General features: G+C 37.6%; 2 long non-coding RNA genes across 2 annotated transcripts; one reads left to right on the top strand and one right to left on the bottom strand.

The window, feature by feature from the left end:
- The first annotated feature begins 535 nt into the window (after positions 1-535).
- On the top strand, positions 536-1,618 carry LOC115926872. The gene is made up of 2 exons (XR_004065321.1): positions 536-820; positions 1,484-1,618. It is a non-coding gene; the product is annotated as an uncharacterized LOC115926872 (long non-coding RNA).
- Positions 1,619-5,759: 4,141 nt separating this feature from the next.
- LOC115926871 lies at positions 5,760-6,857 on the bottom strand. Its single transcript, XR_004065320.1, has 2 exons — positions 6,615-6,857; positions 5,760-5,844 (listed from the first exon to the last, which is right to left on the bottom strand). It is a non-coding gene; the product is annotated as an uncharacterized LOC115926871 (long non-coding RNA).
- Positions 6,858-15,652: the final 8,795 nt, after the last annotated feature.

Genomic DNA, 15,652 nt, shown 5'->3' with positions numbered 1-15,652 from the left:
ATTAATGTAATGAGTATAGGTATTGTTTCAGGACTGAGGTCAGTGAGAAATATAGGGAGCATAGAAAAGAAGTGCTTATGATAGAAGTTGAGTGTTTAAAAGCATTGCATGTTGTTTGTATTTTTGTTGCTAAGGGGATATAAATTATGGCACTTAAAACAATGATGATTAAACTTTGTCCGACTATTTAGCCACACGAGGGTTTTATAGCGCCCTCTCTCATTGTAAACTTTATTTCTCATCTTGCAGATTGCTATAAAAGAATATTTTTACATGTTAAATTGATATGGAATAATAGGAGTAAGAGCTCGTGTTTAGGGTTAGACCAGGAGATTATTGGAGTTTGTTTGGAAGTAAGAAAAGCATGGAAGATAAATATTTGGATTGGAGTGGTTGGTGAAAGTTGTATTTGATGCAGATATAAAAAGATTTATAGTTTCCAGGATTTATCAATGTTTCTGGTTTTGGGATACTGTGATTTTTTTAAATTCAATTTTATTTCCAATTTACAAATCAATAAATGTGAAAGTTGTAATCTTGTATTTGTCAGTTAAAGTCATTTTATTTAGTATTTATTGATTTAGCTTGACATTGCAATAATAGAACAACAGAGGGCGTTTGGTCAAAGATTATTTTGACAGTTCTTATTTAAAGTTTTTCTAGTTTGAAGGTCAGAAACTTGTTTGGCGCCACCTGTTGTTGGCTGATTTGAAATGATCATGTTTGCAACATGATTTCTGTTTTGTGAGGAAAATCTGTGGTTTTCTGGAGCATCCTTTGTTCCTGAGAGCTGTTTCTACAGTATTATGGAGGCACAGAGGTTAGTTAAACCACATATTTGAGCATTATGAAAATGAATGTCAAAAAGGTAGTTTTTAAGATGTTTACATTGTATGAAACTTACACAGTAGCACAGTAATTTGTATGGCAAATGTATAACATGTGTATACTGTGTACCCACACATAGGATAGACTAGAGATATCTATTGCACATTTAATATGTCATTACATCTATAATTGATGTTTAGTTTTACTTAAAGTTGAAAGAAGTATAGTCAAGTAAAATGTATGATGCAGAATAAGACATTCTATGATGAAAAGGGATGAGGAATGTGAGCATACTTGTGTGAATGACAGGTCAAGGTCATGACTTTGTTATTGTATTCCTTGACTATGATAAAGTCATTCAAGCTCGTTAAATATGGTCACATTTTTAGTTGAAACCGTGTTAAATCTGGTTTAGACATGCTAGAGATGATATAAGTTTAATTGTGTGTTAGCTGTGACATTCTACATAAAGTTCAGATAGATTTGTCAAGACAGTGTCTGACTTATATAAGATTTACAAGCAAACATGAAAAGGAGTTATAATTCAGATAATGTCTTTGATTTAGTAGAATGCTATATCTGCTTTAATATTGTGGAACTTATATTCATGAACACATACTTATTATGCATTCCTGTTATGCTTTATCATGTACAGTTTTCACGGAATGAAGGGAAGAAGAACGGAATAAAGCAGTGAAAGGAGTAAAGATAAAGATTCGTTCGTCAAAGACAGAGTTGCATTTCCCTTTGATGGTTATGACTCTAAAATAAACTGACATTCCCGTAAAAACCTGAGTCGTTGTAATTATTCAGCGTTTCGCCTCACAGACAGTCACAATAAACATATACATATGAATAATAGTGGCGGGGTCATGAAAAGCACTAAACTGGTTTATTGAAAATTACCCGTTTACAAGTATTTACATAATGTACAATAATTTAAAGCAGTGATATTTTGTCTTTATTCCATTATTATTCCATTGTTAGTTTCATTATTCATTCTTTACTATGTGCTTACTTTGAAAAAGGGAAACCAGGATAGCCCTATTGAAGTTTATGTTATTAGAATATTTGCATTGTCCCAATAATATAATGTACAAGTTAAATGTATATTTTATTGAACAAAAATTAAGTAGTGATATAGAGGTCACATGATAAGGTTATTAAACCTAGCGGGGTGTGTTTGTTTATCCATATTTGTGAATGTGTTGCTCTATATGAGTTTAATATTGACTGCTACGTATTTGCTCAAGTATTTGGCATAGGTATTTACCTGTGTTAAAGTTGAGAGTTTCAGCTACATTGTACTGTGGCAACAATTTTTTAAAAGGCAAATGTATTCGTTTTATATTTGATAAAATGACATGTTTTCGGGAATGCATGATCGCCATGAGAATCAGCATTATTAAGTGATATGTAATGTGTCAGTTACTGATTACTACTAATAAACATACCTTTTGCTTGTCCCTCTCACAGGATCCGTCTGTCTGTCATTGATCTCGAGATCTCGACCACCTCACAAAAAGAAGGGTGACTTTTGTGAAAGCACACAATTATTTTTGCGCTTTCCCATTTTTTAAAATGGATTTCCCTTGTGAAAAACTGTTCTTGAAATGCCTCCCCAATAGTCCACACATGCCTAAAATGTATTCAAATTGCTCTCCTGATTTTTGATGCCGCATGCAAAGTATTGTTTACTCGTACTTGCGTGCAGAGCTTCTCATTGTCAGTGGTTAGAAAAAGATTAAGTCAATAAATTGTCATTTCATGTTTTCATTACCTAACAATACCTACTTGATCAACCATTCTACATAACTTGAGGACAATATCTTAAACTATGCAATCACGTGACCCGTTTCTAACCTGTAATTCTTCCATTGAGGTGTCCATGGTTGTTGATGCTTCAGTTGATACTGGGGTTAAACAGAAAATACTTACCTTTTTTATTTAATTATTCATTTATTTACTCTTTTACATATTGAATTATTCATCAAGTTTTTCATATATTTATTTTGTATACCATTTAATCCCTTCAGATAATTATACATTTAATGCAGGGCTCATTGAGAAGTGATCTGCGATGATGTTCTGTTAAAAACCTCTATACCTATTTCATCAAAGAAAACAATAATTACACTGCATTATTACATAGTAACACAAAATAGAGCATAATAGAAAGATATAAAAAAAAACGATATGTTCAGTTCAGTTCAGTTTATTAAATTCCATCTTTAAAAACATTTTTACAAGTTAAAAACATGCAATTTCATGTAAAATATAATACATAAATTGGGACAACATATACATGTGAAATTAATTAATACAAAACAGAATAAGGCACAGCTGTAAAAAAAAGAAAGGAAAATAAGAAGAAAAGGTTTTGACTTGACAGCTTCCTATCTAAATAGATATAATAAATATAGTAAGAAAACAAGTAGCAATTAAAGTTTTGGATAGTTTCATTCAGAAATTGCATAACACTGAACCGGCAAAAACCAAGTACACGAAATGCATTATGATATGATGCAAAAGTCAGAAGATGTCAAAGGCTAAATGTGAGGGGGAAAAGAAGAAAGGAGAGAGAGAGAGAGAGAGAGAGAGAGAGAGAGAGAGAGAAAGGGCGATAACAAGCTGGCTAAATACATTCAGTGTGAGTCATGCGCAATCAAGAAACTTTTGAGATAAGTTTAAAACTGTTGTAAGATGAGATGGAATTTATATTAGTTGGAAGCAAGCTCCAAATTTCAGGTGCATGATGTCTGCAAGAATATGATGCAAAATTTGTATTAACACACCATCGATGATATTTCTTCTTATTTCTAGTATTATAGTTATGTATTGTACTGTTTGTTATTAACATATTGGATACGTTTTTAGGAAGCAGAGATATCATTCCTAAATAAAAATATTGCACACAAATATTAATTTAACTGGTAAACATTTAATATGTTAAGTTGTTTAAAAATTGGTCTTGAATGAGACTGCAACCCTCTTTTTTTTTTAGAATATATAAACAATGCAGTATGGTTGGGTAATTATTTGCCCAAACAATGTTGCAATAACTAAGAAACGGAAATATAAGTGTATTGTATAACATAAGGAGAACAGATTGAGGCACAGTATGGCGGAGTTTGCTGATGACGCCAGTATTCCTAGACATTATCTTATTAATAAGGGATATATGTGTTTTCCAGGATAAGTTTTCGTCAATAAAAATACCCAAGAACTTGGTATGAGCAACACGATTAAGAATATTATCATCCATTTTGATTTGATATGAATTGAGGAGCTCTATAGAATCGGTTTATATTTGGAATCAAAATATATAAAATTTGACTTTCTAGCATTCAAGATTAATCTATTGCATTTGAACCAATTCGATACTTTACGCATATCAATATTAAAGTGCTATATAAAAAAAAACAATATCATTTCAAGTGTAGAGAATATTGGTTTCATCAGCAAAAAGAATGAATTTCAATTCATCTGAACAATATGGGAGGTCATTAATATAAATTAAAAACAGTAGGGGCCCTAGGATTGACCCCTGGGGTACAACACATGAGACTTCCGAATAATCAGAAAAAACACCATAATATGATACACATTGAGTTCTATTATGTAAATAACTTTTGAACAAGATGAGTGGTAAACCTCTTATCCTATAACAGGCAAGTTTAGATAATATAGAAAAATCAATTGTATCAAATGCCTTGCTTAAATCTAAGAAGACACCAATAGCATGTAATTTGTTTATTAAATAATCTTGAAGATAAAAAAAAAGCCAATATCGACACATGCTTTACAAAACCGTACTTACTTTCATCCAACATAGAATTTGTGCATAAATAACTATAATTTGTACGATTATAGACGAGCCTTTCTAGGATTGTTGAAAAGTAAGGAAGTATAGATATATAGGCCTATAATTATCAACCTTATGAATATATGAATTTATGAACAGATACAACTTTTGCAATTTTTAATCTAGAGGGAACGACTCCACTAGAAATCGATAAGTTGAAATATAGTGTATTACATTCTTTATGACATCAGGATTGAATTCATCAAGACCACAACTGTTTGTACAATTTAATTTATTCACTACATCAATAATTTAATTTTCAGATACAGCTTTAAAATATACAGAATTGGAATTTTGCTTTGGCCAAAATTTTGCAAAGTTGTCAGTATTGCTTAAGAATAAGGATCTTTTTCAAAGACAGACCAACATTTACAACAAAAAAAGTTAAAATGACTGGCAATATCTTTAGAATTAGATAGTTGTTTCCCATTTACATTCGTGAAATTAGGTAAAGCATTGTGAAATTTACCCAGGATACCATTGATTAATTACCATGTTTTTATCTTCATATTTCCCTTTATTGCATAAAATTTCATCTTGTAGTAGTTTTTGTGGGCAAGTTTTAATAACGTATTAGTGTTATTTCGTATTTGAACGTGTTTCCTCTTGTTATTTTCTGTACGTGAATGACAATACCTTCCATTTATTTTATTTTGAAACCTTATCTTTTTATACAAGTCAAATGTAATCCATGGTTTTCTAATCTTTTTACGAACAGATTTAAAGATTTTCTTTACAATGCTCTGTTATACAGTATTGATAATGTTGCCGAGAACTTTACAAAAGCTGCGACTACATCGCTAAATTTGACGGTATAGATCATGACTAACAGGAGCGAGAAAAGGATTTAAAGCGCAAGAGAGAAGGAAAGAAGGGGAGAGATGAGAGCAAAGAGAGAGAAAGAGTGAGTGGAAAGAAAGAGAGAGAGAGAGAGAGAAAAAAAAAAGAGAGATAAAGAGAAGGGATGAAAGAAAAGACAATTTATTCGTTATATACAAGGAGAGTGGTATCTCAATTGACATGCCTTTCACTCATGTAATTTCAAATGTTACGGCTTTTTTTTTTCCGTCGTTGGTGTGATTCTGCAGTCATCAATATGAGATTCTTACAAGTTCATACATCCGCTGAGGGCGTTCTTGGTCTGGTTCCACCTTTGGTAGGGAGGTAGAAGAAGGATTGAGAGAGAGAGAGAGAGAGAGAGAGAGAGAGAGAGAGATCGAAAGAGAGCTAGATTTTATTTGTCAAGACAGTGCACGTAAAAAATAAAAAGTATACTAACATTCAATCTTACAAAAACCAAGTGAAATCGATACTCCAACACTATTACATTTGATAATAGTTATATTCTTTGTGAATTGAATAGGCTGCTCATCAAAGTGTGATTATGGATGGCTGAGCGCTAACAACGTATAATAAATATAAAACTAAAATGGTCGCAACTACATTAGAAACATCAACTTTAGAGCAATTCAGCACCCCATTGTTAATATGCCATAGAAATCACGATCGGATTATGTAAAACGTCATTGTAATGTTCGCATGTTTCAAACGGTGATAGAGGGAGCTATTGAACTTCCCTTAAGCTAATATTTCGAAAGTGGTCGCAATCATGCGTGTTAAATCGCCTTTACCTAAGTTGGAATGAACGATGTTCAGGAGTTGAATAATAAGATGTTTTCTGATTCATGTCGATTTTGCCTCTGCTTAAGTTTTGAAGAAATACAGTATGTGTGAGTACTTGCTATTCATATAAAAACCATTTAACGAAAGTTTTGATTGACTTTTATTTATTTTTTCTTCAAAACTTAGGCAGAGGCAAAATCGACATGAATCAGGAAAAACAATACTGTTTAGCTGTCTTTGCCAAGATTCAATCAATTAAGTTGTCAAATCAAATCGTTAGTTTAAATATTTCGCTCACCTCTTTTTTCTTTAGTCCTCTAATCCAAAGGACGATAAAGCGCAGAAGGAGAGCCAGCATGAGAAATGTGAAATAAAAAATCAAGGGCGTCGAAAGTCCAAAAGTTACGGTTTCTGCCTCGTTCATATCCGCTAAAACACGCAACAGACCTGTATCTTCATTATACAGAAGCACGATAATGTACATGACTCAACTGCGATGTAGCTTTACTCATCATGACAAATATCATCTTATTCTTAACAGCTTTAGATTTGAATAAAATACTTTAGAAAGACATGATAATTTAATCAATAATCAGTTATAAATCAATTCCTATTTAAATTTCAAATTCGCAACATATTGTTCAGAAATACACTACGTTTCGGTACATAGCTATTAAAATGGCGGGAAACGCCAATTCAGATATACTATCTACGCATGTGCAGATTAAAGGCCGGGTATACAAAACTGTAAAGCGATTCGAATCGAAGGCTGGAAAAGGATTCTTGAAAATGAGGCTATCATCAACGAGGATGTCGTCTATGCTACACAAGCGGAAGTATTTTCTTCATGAGGTCAAACAACAGGTACTCACGAAAAACCTCAACCACTTGGGCAGAGAATACTCTAAAATGAACAAAGTCTTTAACTGTACAAGCAGACGCGGATCCAGGGGGGGGGGGGCCGAGCGGGCCTTGGCCCCCCCCCCCCGCAAAAAAAAAAAAAAAAAAAAAGAGAGAAGAAGGAAAAGAAGGGAGAAAGGGAAAAAGGAGAAAAAGGGAAAGAAAGAAGAGGAAGAAGAAAAGTAAAGGGGGAAGAAGGAGATCGGGGGGGCCGAAAGGGCCTTGCCTCCCAGGCTGTTAACCCCCCCCCCCCCCCCCCCCCCTCCATCAAAACAAAATAAGAGAGAAGGAAGGAAAGGGAAAGAAAAAAAAGGAAAAGAGGAGATACTGGCGTACTGATAGAGGGGGGGGGGGGCTTGGGGGAAATCAAATTCAAACGTGGTTTATTTCTGATTCCACAACGGTGTATTACAAATAATGCTGAAATGACATAATTTCCGAAATGTTTCCTCACTTTTTAGTAAATTATACGTTTGTATGTGTTTGTTGGAAAATAAAAAAATTCCTAAATTTACAACCAGGCAAAAAATATGATTCTTGAGATTCCTACATGTCAGGGCCCGAGGTACGGCGGGGATCGAGAGCCTCGAGGCATTAAAATATGCTCATCTGACCGTGATTAAATGCCTAAAACCCCTAAGCTTCCGGGGGCTTTGCCCCCTGGATTCCATCTAGGGCCCTACGGCGGGCCCTTAGATGATCATCTGACGGTAATTTAATGCCTAAAACCCCTGATTTTTTGGGGCTCCGCCCCCTGAATCCCACGCCAAATAGTGACTTGCCAGTGTCACAAAATAATAAGGCATACACAAAAATATGCTCATCTGACCTTAATTAAACGCCTAAAACCCCTGAGCTTCCGGGGCCGGCTCCGCCGCCTCGACCCCACCTCTTTGAAATTCAGACAAGGATTAAAGAGTATAGAGAACGGTACAACGCATCGTTTTCTTTCTCTAATAATAAAACGTCAAAGCCTCGCGCAGGAGGGGAGGAGGGGGGGGGGGGGGGACTGAATTGAGACGAGGATTCAGAGGCGAGAACGGTAATACCAATCGTTAATTATTTGATGAAACGTAAAAGCTTATGCGTTTTGCGCGGGATGGAGGGGGAACTAAATTCCGATGAGGATTATTTTCGAGAACGGTACAATGAATCTTCTTCTTCTCTAATGATTAAATGAAACGTAAAAGCTTCCGCGCTTCACACGGGAGGGGGGGGGGAACTGAATTCAGACGAGGATTAAGAGTCAAGAACTGTACAACAAATCGTCTTCTTTCTCTAATGATTTAATGAAACGTAGAAGCTTCCGCGCTTCGCGCAGGAGGGGGAGGGGGAGGAACTGAATTTAGACAAGGATTAAAAGTCGAGAACGGTACAACGAATCGTCTTCTTTCTTTAATAGTTTAATAAAACGTCAAAGCTTCCGCGCTTCGCGCAGGAGGGGGAGGGGGAGGAACTGAATTTAGACAAGGATTAAGAGTCGAGAACTGTACAATGAATCGTCTTCTTCTCTAATGATTAAATGAAACGTAAAAGCTTCCGCGCTTCGCACGGGAGGGGGGGGGGGAACTGAATTCAGACGAGGATTTAGAGTCGAGAACTGTACAACAAATCGTCTTCTTTCTCTAATGATTTAATGAAACGTAGAAGCTTCCGCGCTTCGCGCAGGAGGGGGAGGGGGAGGAACTGAATTTAGACAAGGATTAAGAGTCGAGAACTGTACAACGAATCGTCTTCTTCTCTAATGATTAAATGAAGATTAAAAGCTTCCGCGCTTCGGGCGGGAGGGGGGGGGGGGGGAACTGAAATCAGACGAGGATAAAGGGTCGAGAACGGTACAACGAATCGTCTTCTTTCTCTAATGATTTAATGAAACGTAGAAGCTTCCGCGCTTCGCGCAGGAGGGGGAGGGGGAGGAACTGAATTTAGACAAGGATTAAGAGTCGAGAACTGTACAACGAATCGTCTTCTTCTCTAATGATTAAATGAAGATTAAAAGCTTCCGCGCTTCGCACGGGAGGGGGGGGGGGAACTGAATTCAGACGAGGATTTAGAGTCGAGAACTGTACAACAAATCGTCTTCTTTCTCTAATGATTTAATGAAACGTAGAAGCTTCCGCGCTTCGCGCAGGAGGGGGAGGGGGGAGGAACTGAATTTAGACAAGGATTAAGAGTCGAGAACTGTACAACGAATCGTCTTCTTCTCTAATGATTAAATGAAGATTAAAAGCTTCCGCGCTTCGGGCGGGAGGGGGGGGGGAACTTAAATCAGACGAGGATAAAGGGTCGAGAACGGTACAACGAATCGTCTTCTTTCTCTAATGATTTAATGAAACGTAGAAGCTTCCGCGCTTCGCGCAGGAGGGGGAGGGGGAGGAACTGAATTTAGACAAGGATTAAGAGTCGAGAACTGTACAACGGATCGTCTTCTTCTCTAATGATTAAATGAAGAATAAAAGCTTCCGCGCTTCGCGCGGGAGGGGGGGGGGGGAACTGAAATCAGACGAGGATAAAGGGTCGAGAACGGTACAACGAATCGTCTTTTTTTTTAATAGTTTAATAAAACGTCAAAGCTTCCGCGCTTCGTGCAGGAGGGGAAGGGGGGGGGGGCTGAATTTAGACAAGGATTAGGAGTCGAGAAAAGTACAACGAATCGTCTTCTTTATCTAATGATTTAATGAAACGTAAAAGCTTCCGCGCTTCGCACGGGAAGGGGGGAACTAAATTCAAACGAGAATTATTTTCGAGAACGGTACAACGAATCGTCTTCTTTCTTTAATAATTTAATAAAACGTCAAAGCTTCCGCGCTTCGCGCAGGAGGGGGAGGGGGGGGCTGAATTTAGACAAGGATTAAGAGTCGAGAACTGTACAACGAATCGTCTTCTTTCTCTAATAATTTAATAAATCGTAAAATTTTCCGCGCTTTGCGCGGGAGGAGAAAAACTAAATTCAGACGAGAATTATTTTCGAGAACGGTACAACGAATCGTCTTCTTTCTCTAATAATATAATGAAACGTCAAGCCTGGGAGGGGGAAACTCGCCCCCCCCCCGCATTACGTCACTGTTGGTCACCATAACGTTCCAATATTTGGCTCGCATAATTTCAAATTTGGGCCCCCCCCCCCCCCCCTAAGAAATCCTGGATCCGCGCCTGTGTACAAGTTCTATCTTCTAAGTGGTCTTCTAAGTAACGCTCGGCTGGAATGCTCCACAGGGAGTGGAGATTGTGCACACATGCAGTGTGTGCGGGCAAGCACTGAATCCTATGACCGGGTAAATAGTATATTTGTAAATCGCTTAGAGACATTTGTATTAAGCGCTATATAAAAATTAAATATTATTATTACACAAAGGATATTAAGGCAGGATATTCAGTCATTTTTTAAAAAAACAGTTGATTAACGCTAAGGCAAAATGTGGCATTTCCCTTTTTAGTCAGGTCAAGATATGAAAAAAAAGGGGTCAACCTAGAACTAATTGCAACAGAAACGATTCCACTTGCATATAATCTGGAATAGCCATGAAAACAACATACTCAAAGTTGACAAAAATTGAAGTGGTGGATCAGTGCCTAATTTGCATAAATTCAAAATGGCCGCCATGTCAGACCCTGGTAGACACACAAAACCTAGTTTAGCCTATATCTCTAGATCTTAAACACATAGAACGCTAAACGAAGTGTCTTTACACATGTTTGGGGGTCAATAAACATGATTATAGCATTATCAGCAGCTAAGAACTACTCCTTGACTCTTAATTTGCATAAATTTGCATAAAATTAACCCTTTTTAAAGTCAAAATGGCTGCCATGTTTCATGTTTAAAACTATTTCTCATCTGATACTTACAGAAAGTTGATTTAAGTGCCCTTATCCATGTTTAGGGGGTCAAGGAAAAATAATTATGGCTTTATCGGCAGCTTAGAACTATTCCTTGACTCCTAATATGCATAAATTTGCATATAATTAACCCCTTTTAAATTCTGAATGGCTGCCATTTGTTCATGTTTAAAACTATATCTCTAGATCTTATACACATAGAAAGCTAAACGAAGAGTCTTTACCAATGTTTAGGGGGTCAAGGAACATGATAATAGCATTATAATCAGCTTACAATTACTCCTTGACTCCTAATTTGCATAAATTTGCATATAATTAACCCTTTTTAAAGTCAAAATGGCTGCCATGTTGCATGTTTAAAAGTATTTCTCATCTGATACTTAAAGAAAGTTGATTTTAGTGCCCTTTTACAAGTTTAGGGGGTCAAGGAACATAATTATAGCATTATCAGCAGCTTAGAATTACTCCTTGACTCCTTATTTGCATAAATTTGCATATAATTAACCCCTTTTGAATTCTAAATGGCTGTTTTTCATGTTTAAAACTATATCTCTAGATCTGAGACACATAGAAAGCTAAACGAAGTGTCTTTACTGATGTTTTTGGGGTCAAGGAACATAATTATATCATTATCAGCAGCTTAGAACTACTCCTTGACTCCTAATTTGCATAAATTTGCATATAATTAACCCTTTTTTAAAGTCAAATTGGCTGCATACGTTGCATGTTTAAAACTATTTCTCATCTGATACTTATAGAAAGTTGATTTAAGTGCCCTTATTCATGTTTAGGGGTCAATGAACATATGAGCAATGATTATATAATTAAGGTGCATGTATGATTTAATACTTTCTTTAGAGTAGCTCACAATATACGTCACGGTGTTGCCAATTTATGTGTGCTTGATTACAACTTTAAAAAATCATAATTTTCTTTAATATTTCTTCTTGTATTTTGCTCAAACCTTCACTGATCTGTTTCTTTAATTTTTCTGCTTCTGTTAAAACCAACTTCTAATCAGGGTGGACTTCTCATTAAAGTTTGGTGTTTTAACCATTTTCTTTGGTTAACAAACTTGACTGTACCATTTACTTCAATTCAATTCGTTTATTCGTCCATGTAAAAATATAAAAATAAGCTTCAGTCATATAGCGTGATGGATTTAAAGCAATTATAATGAGTTTAGTGTATAAAAATGTAATGGCAAGTCAAACCATTCAAAAGGGGATATGACCCGATTCTGATAACTAAAATCTTTTGCTTGTAAATACACAGGATATGGGTTAATTAACACTCAAAGAAACCAGACTTTCAAATTGAAAAACCCCCGGAATGATATTAAGGACGGCATTTGTTCCCTCTTGAAACGCCGAAAAATACCCCGGTGTGTGCAGCTGAATATACAATGGCGTCTTATTTTGTTTACAAGCGACACATTCCTTTAGTTTTGTATCGCTGCATTTGTCATCAAAATAAAAACATGCGCGGGGTTTAGAGTGAGGCAATAGATTATACATTTAGCCTGAAGGTAGTGAAGTAAGAGAAAGAACTCAAGAGAAGATGAAAACACAGGCACTGAACATGTGTGAGATGTCATGGGACATCGTCTGCTTGTGCAAATCATGTCCATACTGTGATCTCACACATCTTAGCAGCGTTCAGAGAACTCTTCAGGTGCTATTCCGGGGCTGTATTTAAGCGTTTTGAAATTTATAATAATCAGTACTTCGAATGTTTCCAAGCATTGAATTTTGATATCATTGTTGAATCAAAGTTTCAACTTTGCAATAATGAAAATAGAGTAAGTTTTTAGAATTAATGAATATCTACTTTAATTTCTGTCTCCCTTACAGCTTTGACGATAAGAGACACGACGTTAAAACCGTCTGTGTTTCTTTCATCACTGTACGTGGATGAAAATAAAGTTATTTTTTAAAATCAATGAATATCTACTTTAAGCAAAATGACAAGGCTCACCTAGTGTTCAGAAAATTAGAATGGTTCTTAACAGTTTGCTAGGAATGCTTTCTGATTAAAATAAGGACCTATGCATTTATACCAAATACAACTTGATGACACTAATTTGCAAAGTAGAAAGAAAATCATGAAAACAAATGAGCATCCATATTAGAATATGATGCATTTATCAATCATTGGATGTAAGGTGCAAATGTTTATGGTTGATTATCTGGCAACCTGTGGATAAAAATAAGAATTAGAAGTTGTGCTTCTTAATGTCTCAACCATTTTGCAAAAGTATCTACCATTTACATTTATATTTCTTCCAAGAAAAGTGCTGCTTCAAGGCCTTGAAGATTGCGCACTGTGTGTGTATGTGAGGAGCCTGTGTGAGCCTGCTGGCCAGGATCCTTGTGCATATATGTACAGGGTGCAAGTAAAAACTTTTAATCCTGTGGGGGCAGTTAGGGGTGCTTAAATGCCTCAAGGGAGAGTGAGCAGGCTGGATCTACTGGAAGGTTGTTCCAGTCCTTGGTAGTTCTGGGGAAGAAGGAGATGATGTAGGCTTGGCTAGTGCACAGTGTCGCTCCGAAGCGGAATCCGTGACCTCTTGTTACAGATGTTGCTGCCTTAAGGTATTGTTGCCATTCAATGTCAACAAGACCAAAGCGGATGCGATACAGCATTGCAAGATGGCTTTGCAGACATCTACTAACTAGCGAGGGCCATTTTACTTTCTTCATCATAGATGTAACACTGCTGGTACGATCGAAGTCGCCACAGACATACCACGCACTCCTGCATTGAACCATTTCGACCTTGTTGATGTTTCTTTGGGTGTGTGGATCCCATGCTGTTGCAGCATACTCCACTATGGGCCTAGTGTATGTGACATACGTAGCCTCCTTGATCTTGTGGTTGCAGTGTCGAAAGTTACGGCGCAGGAAGGCACAGACAGAGTTAGCCTTCTTGACTGTGGCATCTACATGGGCATGGGCGTCAATCCTGGGGGGACGGGGGGGGGGGGGACACGTCCCCCCCCCCCCCACGAATTTTCAGGTGGTGAAATGTCCCCCCATGATTTGGGGTTTAAATATTTTTTTTTTGTTCTCTCTTTCTCTCTTTCTCTCTGTGTTGAGAAAAATCAAGCAAAATCAGGCGATCAGATTTTATTAAAAGAAGCGTCATTAATATTACATTCACATTACCGGAAGTTCAAACATTGGTTACGATGAAGACAAAAAATCTTTTCACCAACTGAAAAAAAAATCTCCCTTGTATCTTCCAAACCTTATGGCTGATTGTTCAATGGAAACGACAAATTCATCCATCTACCCCCTTGCATTCTTGTTCCTGTTATTTGATCTTAAGACTGTTTTCTCTTTAATTTGGCAAAAATTATGCCCCAAATCAAGCCATCTATCCATCAATTTAACTTCTGAGGGGGGCACATCCCCCCCACAGAGACCCCCTGCGTTCTTGTTCCTCGTTAATTGAACTTAAGACTTGTTTTCTTTTTAATTTGGCAAAAAGTATGCACCAAAGCGAGCCATTTAAGCATAAATTTGAAACAAAATCTTCAACTTCTGAGGGGGCACATCCCTTCAGACACCCCCCCCCCCCTGTGTGGCGCAGCCCATTCGCCTCCCTAACAAAATAACCTGGCGTCGCCCTGTCTGAACTTGTGTCCCCCCACTCCACGGTCTAATTTGGATTGACGCCCATGTACATGGGCATTGAAGTTCAGCTTCTGATCAATGTGGACCCCGAGGTACTTGGTTGAGTTGACCTGCTCCAGCTGATGACCATGGATGGTGTATTGGCCTAGGAGTGGCTTCTTCTTGTTGGTCACTCGCAAGACCTGGCACTTGGAGGGATGGAATTCCATCTGCCACGTCTTCTCCCAGTCCTGGAGCCTGTCTAGATCTTCTTGCAGTTTGTCACAGTCCTGGATCGATCTGATTGGTTTGTAGAGCAGACAGTCGTCAGCATAAAAGCGTGTGGTTGAATGCCTAATGCAATCTTGTAGGTCATTGATGTAGATCAAAAATAACAATGGACCTAGGACGCTACCCTGGGGTATGCCAGATGTGACCTTGGCTTCCGAGCTGAGTTGGCCCTCCAGTATGACTTGTTGGGTACGGCCAGTCAGGAAGTTCTCGATCCACTGAAGAGTAAGGCCGTGTATACCACAATCTTTGGCTTTGAGAAGGAATCGTTTGTGAGAGACCTTGTCAAAGGCCTTAGCAAAGTCTAGTACGATTACATCATACTGACCCGTGTCTTCCAGTCCTCTAGCAAGGTCATGGATGGTGAGGGTCAGTTGTGTCTCACAAGAACGGCGCTTCCGAAAGCCATGCTGATTGTCAGATAGAATGTCATGATGGATGAGGTGGTGGATAACTGCACAGTGAACAACATACTTACACAGCTTGCATAAGATCGCAGTCAGTGAAATCGGCCTGTAGTTACCCGGGGATGACTTGCAGCCCTTCTTGTGGATGGGAACTACAAGTGCCTTCTTCCACATCGATGGAACGCATCCTTGATGAAGGGAGGCTTGGAAAAGCAGGGTGATCGCAGGGGAGATCTGATCGGCAGTTTCCTTCAACATTCTGGCAGAGATTCCGTCTGGCC

Source organism: Strongylocentrotus purpuratus, unplaced genomic scaffold (genome assembly GCF_000002235.5).
Source record: "Strongylocentrotus purpuratus isolate Spur 01 unplaced genomic scaffold, Spur_5.0 spur5_scaffold_2, whole genome shotgun sequence".
In the NCBI taxonomy this organism is placed as follows: domain Eukaryota; kingdom Metazoa; phylum Echinodermata; class Echinoidea; order Camarodonta; family Strongylocentrotidae; genus Strongylocentrotus; species Strongylocentrotus purpuratus.
This window is presented reverse-complemented; position numbering and strand designations above follow the sequence as displayed.